Raw genomic sequence first — 7,449 nt, forward strand, 5'->3', positions numbered from 1 at the left:
AGATTTTAATACTTTATTTTTTATTTTATCAGTAATTATACATAATATTTATTACATTCCAATTATTTCCTGCAGGATAACTTGTTTGCAGCTGATCTCTCTGCTGGGTGACTTGAAATGTAGCTGAACTCTCTACATGCAGGATACTCTCTACAGGGTGACTCGTTTCTAGCTGAACTCTCTATAGGGTTATCTGTTTGTAGATGAACTCTCTACAGGGTGATTTGTTTGTAGCTGAACTCTCTACAAGATGATTATTTTGTTTCTAGCTGATCTCTCTATAGGGTAACTTGTTTGTATCTGAACTCTCTACATGATGGTTTTTTTTGTATCTGAACTCTCTACATGGTGGTTTTTTTGTAGCTGAGCTCTCTACAAGGTAACTCCTTCTAGCTGATCTCTCTATAGGGTGACTTATTTCTAGCTGATCTCTCTACAGGGTGAATTGTTTCTAGCTGAACTCTCTGGGGTGATCTGTTTGTAGCTGAACTCTCTACAGGGTGATTGTTTGCAGCTGAACTCTCTACAGGGTAGTCTGTTCATAGCCGAACTCTATACAAGGTGATTTGTTTGCAGCTGAACTCTCTACATGATGGTTTCTTTGTAGCTGAACTCTCTACAAGGTAACTTCTTCTAGCTGATCCCTCTACAGGGTGACTTGTTTGTATCTGCAGGGTGATTTGTTTGTAGCTGAGCTCTCTACAAGGTGATCCTTCTAGCTGATCTCTTTACAGAATGACTTGTTTCTAGCTGTTGCTGAACTTCCCTACAGGGTGATCTGTTAGTAGCTGAACTCGATGGCTTCTTTGTAGCTGAACTCTCTACAAGGTAACTTCTTCTAGCTGATCTCTCTACAGGGTGATTTGTTTGCAGCTGAACTCTCTACAGAGTGGTTTCTTTGGAGCTGAACCCTCTACAAAGTGACTTCTTCTAGCTGATCTCTCTACAGGGTGACTTGTTTCTAGCTGATCGCTTTACAGGGTGAATTGTTTGTAGCTGAACTCTCTACATGGTGATTTGTTTGCAGTTGAACTCTCTATAAATGATGGTTTCTTAGTAGCCGAACTCTCTACAGGGTGATCTGTTCATAATTGAACTCTCTACAGGGTTATTTGTTTGCAGCTGAACTCTCTACATGATAGCTTCTTTGTAGCTGAACTCTCTACATGGTAACTTCTTCTAGCTAATTTCTCTACAGGGTGACTGGTTTGTAACTGAACTATCTGCAGGGTGATTTGTTTATAGCTAAACTCTCTGCAAGATGACCCTTCTAGTTGATCTTTCTATAGGATGACTTGTTTCTAGCTGAACTCCCTACAGGGTTATCTGTTAGTAGCTGAGTTTTGCTTGTAGCTGAGCTCTCTATATGATGGCTTCTTTGTAGCTGAACTCTCTACAAGGTAACTTCTTCTAGCTGATCTCTCTACAGGATGACTTGTTTCTAGCTGAACTCTCTACAGGGTGATCTGTTCGTAGCTGAACTCTCTACAGGGTGATTTGTTTTCAGTTGAACTCTCTACATGATGGCTTCTTTGCACCTGAACTCTCTACAAGGTAACTTCTTCTAGCTGATCTTTCTACAGGGTGACTTGTTTCTAGCTGATCTCTCTACGGGATGATTTGTTAGTAGCTGAACTCTCTACTGGTGAATTGTTTGTAGCAGAATTTTCTAATGTATAACTAGCTTGTAGCTGAACTTTGCAGGATGAATTATGTGTAGCTGAACGGGTGATTTGTTTGCAGATGAACTCTCCACAGGGCGATTCGTTTGTAAGTGAACTCTCTACTGGGTGACCTGATTGCAGATGAACTCTCTACTGGTGACCTCAACTATCTGCAGGTGGCTTGTTTGTAGCTGAATTCTCTACCAAGTGACTTGTTTGTAGCTGAATTCTCTACTGAGTGACTAGCTTGTAGCTGAACTCAGGGCCGCCCAGAGAAATTAAGGAACCCAGGGGAAAAAGTTAAATTGGGGCCCCCAGGGACAAGGAGGTTTCCATTCTGAATCACAACTTCACCCAAGCTGTAAGTTGAAGACCAAAAAATAAGTCATTACATGCTGACAATGACAATAGCTGCCCCTCACCAACCATATATCCTTATTTATAAGCTTGCTAAACTGCTCCATTGAAGAATACGGTGACTGCTCTATTAGAGAATCTAGATCTGACTGCTCTATTAGAGTATATCGATCTTTTAAACAGGTATTCAAGGGGTCCTTAGTGGGGCCTCGTGGGGCCCCTTTCAGGCTGAGTCCCGGGGAAAAATTCCCAGGTTTCCCAACCCCCTCCCCCCGTGGGCGGCCCTGGCTGAACCCTCTACTGGGTGACCTGTTTGTAGGTGAACTCTACAGGTGACTTCTTTTTGGCTGGTCTCTCTAAAGGTGGCTTGTTTGTAATTGAACTCCTGAGTACCTGAATTCTCTACAGAGTTACTTGTTTGTAGCTGAAATCTCCACAGAGTGATTTGTTTGTAGCTAAGCTCTCTACTGTGTTACTTGTTTGTTTGTAGCTGAACTCTCTGCTGGGGGACCTGTTTGTAGCTGAACTCTCTACAGTCTACTTGTTTCTAGCTGATCTCTCTATGGGGAGGCTTTTTGTAGCTGACTACTCCACAGGGTGATTATTTGTTTGTAGCTGAGCTCTCTAGCTACTGGGTAACCTTTTTTGCAGTTAAACTCTTTACTAGGTGACTTGTTTAGCTGAACTGTCTACTGTGTGACTTGATGCGTAGCTGAACTCTCTAAACAGTGACTTGTTACGTAACTGAACGCTCTAAGTACTAACAATGCTGAATGCTCTAATAGGATGACTTGTTCTATTAGAGTATCTCGATCTAGCTTTTGTTTTTTTTTTTCAATTAATGACATAAGTGCATACGTGGAAGTAGGTCCATACGTGGAAGTAGGACCATCTGCATACGTGGAAGTAGGTCCATCTCGCATCGCTCCTCTGATGCCTCTCCTGAGATGGGCCGCATTGATGAGCACAGGGACTTTTAAACTTTTAGCAATCTGGTCCTTTTTATTCAGTTGTCCAGCACGTGCTTTCTTTGTGCTGGGGGTGGTAGGCAAGGGCAGTCCATCCAGCCCGGGGAAAAAAAAACAAAAAACGACATAAGTTAAAACAGTACATATTATAAATAAACAAATACAAGTGATCTTAAATATGGGCCTCAGCGACCTGCACAGCAATCGGTGCCTCAGCAACGGGACAGCGCATACTGGATCTAGCTTTTGGTACAAGTAGTTCGTTTTTGAATCATAACTAAATGGTTTGTACTCCGATTCTTCTGTACTATTGCAAAGACTTTCTATGATGATTATTCCAGCTACATACCGATTTTCAGCTCATTGCTCTACGCAGTTTGCCTGGTAGGCGTGAAAACTAAGGCCACTCCTGTTTCCCGTCCACTGCCCGCATCTGGTTACTACCAGCTCTAAATATTCCATTATTCCGTATTCTTCCGGTTATTCTTGCATACTGATGGGCTCAGTAAAAGCCATCTTGAAACATTGTCAGCTCACGTGTCAGCAGTGCTATCAAGTCAGCACAAACTTCATGTTTGAGTTATTTTTGCAACTTACAAAGCTTAAGCATGCTTTTATGCAGCCTTTTTGGCTGTGCCAGGCAAATAATGGCTTGAAAAGCTAGCCAATCTTATAGAAATGGACCGACCGCCCACATGTAAATATAACACTTGATACAAATAAAGCTAGTGGTCCAGACCGTATATCCCCTTACATCTTGAAGCATTGCGCAGATGAAATAACACCAATATTACACATAATTTTCAATCATTCTCTGTCAACTAACTCATTGCCATCTGATTGGTTAAAAGCCAATATATGTCCAGTATTCAAGAAAGGTAACCACAGTAGTGTTAGTAATTATCGCCCCATATCTTTGACCTCCATTTGTGCAAAGGTTATGGAACACATTATATATCATTCCATCATCAACCATCTAAACGAAAACAACGTATTAATTGAAATTCAACATGGGTTCAGATCTAATCATTCATGCATAACTCAACTAATTACTCTTACAGAAGACATATCCTTTGCTCTAGACCATCAGAAACAAATAGATATCATCCTATTGGATTTTTCTAAAGCATTCGATACAGTACCACACCAATGCTTAATGACCAAACTAAGATATTATGGAATTAATGGCAGTACTTATAACTGGATCCAAACTTGGCTTACCCAATGTACTCAGTGTGTTGTTTTAAATAGTGAATCCTCTAGTCCAGTGTCGGTAATGTCTGGGATACCACAAGGCACAATTCTTGGACCTCTAATGTTCCTATTGTATATAAATGACATAACTAAAGACATCAACTCACCACTCCGCCTGTTCGTTGATGATTGCTTGCTTTATAGAGTTATCAATAGTGTAGAAGACATCAACAGATTTCAAGAAGATTTAAATAAATTGTCAGAATGGGCCGATACTTGGCAACTTAAGTTCAATATTAGTAAATGTACAGTTATACGTTGCACGAGATCCTTATCACCACTCACTTACGACTACACACTTCACAGTCACATACTAGATATATCTGATCAACATATGTACCTAGGAGTCTTAATTCATAAATAACTGTCTTGGTCACCTCACATATCAAATGTTGTCAATAAAGCATCTAGAACATTCAATCTCTTAAAACGCAATCTAAACAAATGTTCAAAACAAGTTAAAGAATCAGCTTACCTAACAATGGTGAGACCACAACTAGAGTATGCATCTGCTGTCTGGGATCCCTACCACGTTGGAGATATTTCAGAGTTAGAGAAAGTACAACGAAGAGCAGAGCGCTGGGTGTTGAATGACTATGGCAGATTCAGTTCAGTTTCTCTAATGTTGGATCAGCTGAAATGGCCTACATTACAAATTCGTCGGAAATTATAGTAAGCGACCGATTATCGACCAAAGTATTTTCCGTGTTTCTTTCGGTTACTCCCCGTGTTATTCTACTACCTCGTGCTAATGGTCTTGCCAATTCTCACGTATTTTCAGTCGCCTGTAAGCTGTTAATTGCTGAATTATGTATAGTGATATATGTTTAGCTTGTAACCATTGCTTATAATCATTTTTTACTAGGTTGTTCGATATGCCACGACGCCAAGGACAGAGGAAAGTATTGAAGAAAAGGAAGCGTTTGAAGTCAGCACTGGCGGTATTACACACACCAACTAAGAAAAGAAGGAAGCAGTGGACAAATGAGCAAATGAAAAATGCCATGGAAGCTGTAGAAACCACCACGTGTGGAGTTAATGAAGCTGCTAGAGTCTATGGTGTTCCAGCTACAACATTAAAAGATAGGGTTAGTGGCAGAGTAAAACATGGGACAAAATCTGGTCCACCAAAATACCTAAATGATGATGAAGAGAAAGAACTTGCAGATTTTTAAAAGGAATCTTCTGAGGTGGGCTTTGGGAAGACAAGAAGAGACGTTCTAAATATTGCAGAATCATATGCAAAGCAAAAGGGTGTGTTAAGAAAAGAGAGTGGGATAACTCAAGGTTGGTGGAGGTCATTCAGGGATAGGCAGGGTGATTTGTCATTAAGAAGAGGAGATAATACTGCACATGTTCGCATGGATGCAGTAAACGAAGAGACAATTAGTGATTACTTTGCTTTGCTTCAGACTGTGATGCAGAAACATGGAATAACGAACTCCCCAGGGCAGATATATAATGTTGATGAAAGTGGAGTCCCTTTGGATCCTAAGGTACCTAACATTGTGACAAAAACTGGAGCTAAAAAGGTTCGATATCGTTCAACAGGCAGAAAAGGACATATAACTATTGTTGCTTGTGGGAGTGCTACTGGGCAAGTCATCCCACCTACTGTAATTTTTGAAGCAAAAGGTGTTAACCACGCATGGACCAGTGGTGGTTTGCCTGGTATGACTTATGGTTACAGTGATTCTGGGTGGATCACCACTGACTTGTTTGAATCTTGGTTGAGTGGACACTTCCTGAAGCACGCAGTGTGTGAACGTCCACTTCTGTTGCTCCTAGATGGGCACAGTACCCATTATCAGCCTGAGGTTGTTCGGTATGCTAAAAGAAATGAAGTGTTACTTCTATGTTTGCCTCCACACACCACTCATGAGGCTTAGCCTCTAGACTGTACAGTTTTTTCCCACTAAAAGCACAGTGGAGAACTGTGTGTCACGATTTTTTTCAGACCAATCCTGGAAAAGTAATTACAAAATTCAACTTTGTCAGTCTTTTTGTTCAAGCCTGGTCAAAAGCTGTTATTCCAACAAATATCATATCAGGCTTTCGAACCTGTGGTGTTTATCCACTTAATGTTTCTGCTATTCATGTTGTACAAGTCAGACCTGAAAGAAACTCTGATAATGATTCTAATGCTGAACATTCTTGCCAAGGTGATATGAATGTTGGAGATAACAGTGGTGCTTCCACAGATGAAAGAAGGGATGGATTTACTTTGGAGCAAGAGATGTTATTCAAGAGACGATATGAAGAAGGACATGACTTGTACGTAGATGCCAACTACATCAGATGGATGAGACTCCATCATCCAGAGGTGAACATTTCCATCCCTACAGAACAGGAAAGTGGATCATTACTTGATTCTTTACAGGAAATTACTCCAATCAGTCCTATTCCAATCGAATATCCTGAAGATGAAGTAACTGATGAACTGGTCTCTATGGATACGCAGTTATCAGTAATACCTGGAGCAACATCTTCAGAGTTGCAATTGCCAGTCACTTCTGAGCAACTGCCTACAAATTCTGATCAGCAGTTACTTTCACCTGGATCAGCTGCTACCTCACTACCACCTGTAGACAATCAGACTACAATAACCATTATCACATCATCCCCCAAGAATTCTACCCCACCCTTAAGAGAGTTTCTCATTTATCCAGTAACAAATCCTAGTACCTCTACTACTCCTGCTGCACCTAAAAGATCAGTACCCAAAGCGCGACTACTTACAAGCTATGAACATGCTTGAAGAAAAGGAGAAAGCTAAGAAAGATGCACTTATAGAGAAAGAAAGAAAAAAGGCTGAAAGTATTGCAAAGAAACAGCAACGAGAAGAAGAAATGAAGAGAAAAAGAGAAGAGAAAGCTAGAAAAGCAGAGGAGAAAGCTAGAGAAAAGGCAATGAAGTAGCAAGAAAGGGCTAAGGTGTCATCAACAAGAGGAAGTGCTAAGAGAAAGCCTAAGGATCAGACATGTACCAAAAATCTACTGCTACTGCAGCTACTAGCACTGTTACTAGAACAGCCACATCTGGAGTCAGGAATAGTGATGTAAGTTGTGACTAACACTTTGACTGTGATCAGTGGAACTAGTGAATCTGTTGATTGCACTGGACAGGATGAAGACGATGAAGCTATTGACCCAGATACATGTTGTATGTGCTTTGGAAGGTATGAAGATGATATATTGGAAGGTGCT

General features: G+C 40.7%; 1 long non-coding RNA gene and 1 pseudogene across 1 annotated transcript; one reads left to right on the forward strand and one right to left on the reverse strand.

Moving 5' to 3' along the window:
- Window positions 1-3,754: 3,754 nt before the first annotated feature.
- On the reverse strand, window positions 3,755-4,268 carry LOC136241380 (uncharacterized). Its single transcript, XR_010694273.1, has 2 exons — window positions 4,049-4,268; window positions 3,755-3,965 (listed from the first exon to the last, which is right to left on the reverse strand). It is a non-coding gene; the product is annotated as an uncharacterized lncRNA (long non-coding RNA).
- A 692-nt stretch (window positions 4,269-4,960) lies between these two features.
- Window positions 4,961-7,161, forward strand: LOC136239898 (tigger transposable element-derived protein 6-like; annotated as a pseudogene).
- Window positions 7,162-7,449: the final 288 nt, after the last annotated feature.

This window comes from Dysidea avara, chromosome 12 (assembly GCF_963678975.1).
Source record: "Dysidea avara chromosome 12, odDysAvar1.4, whole genome shotgun sequence".
NCBI classification, from domain to species: Eukaryota; Metazoa; Porifera; class Demospongiae; order Dictyoceratida; family Dysideidae; genus Dysidea; species Dysidea avara.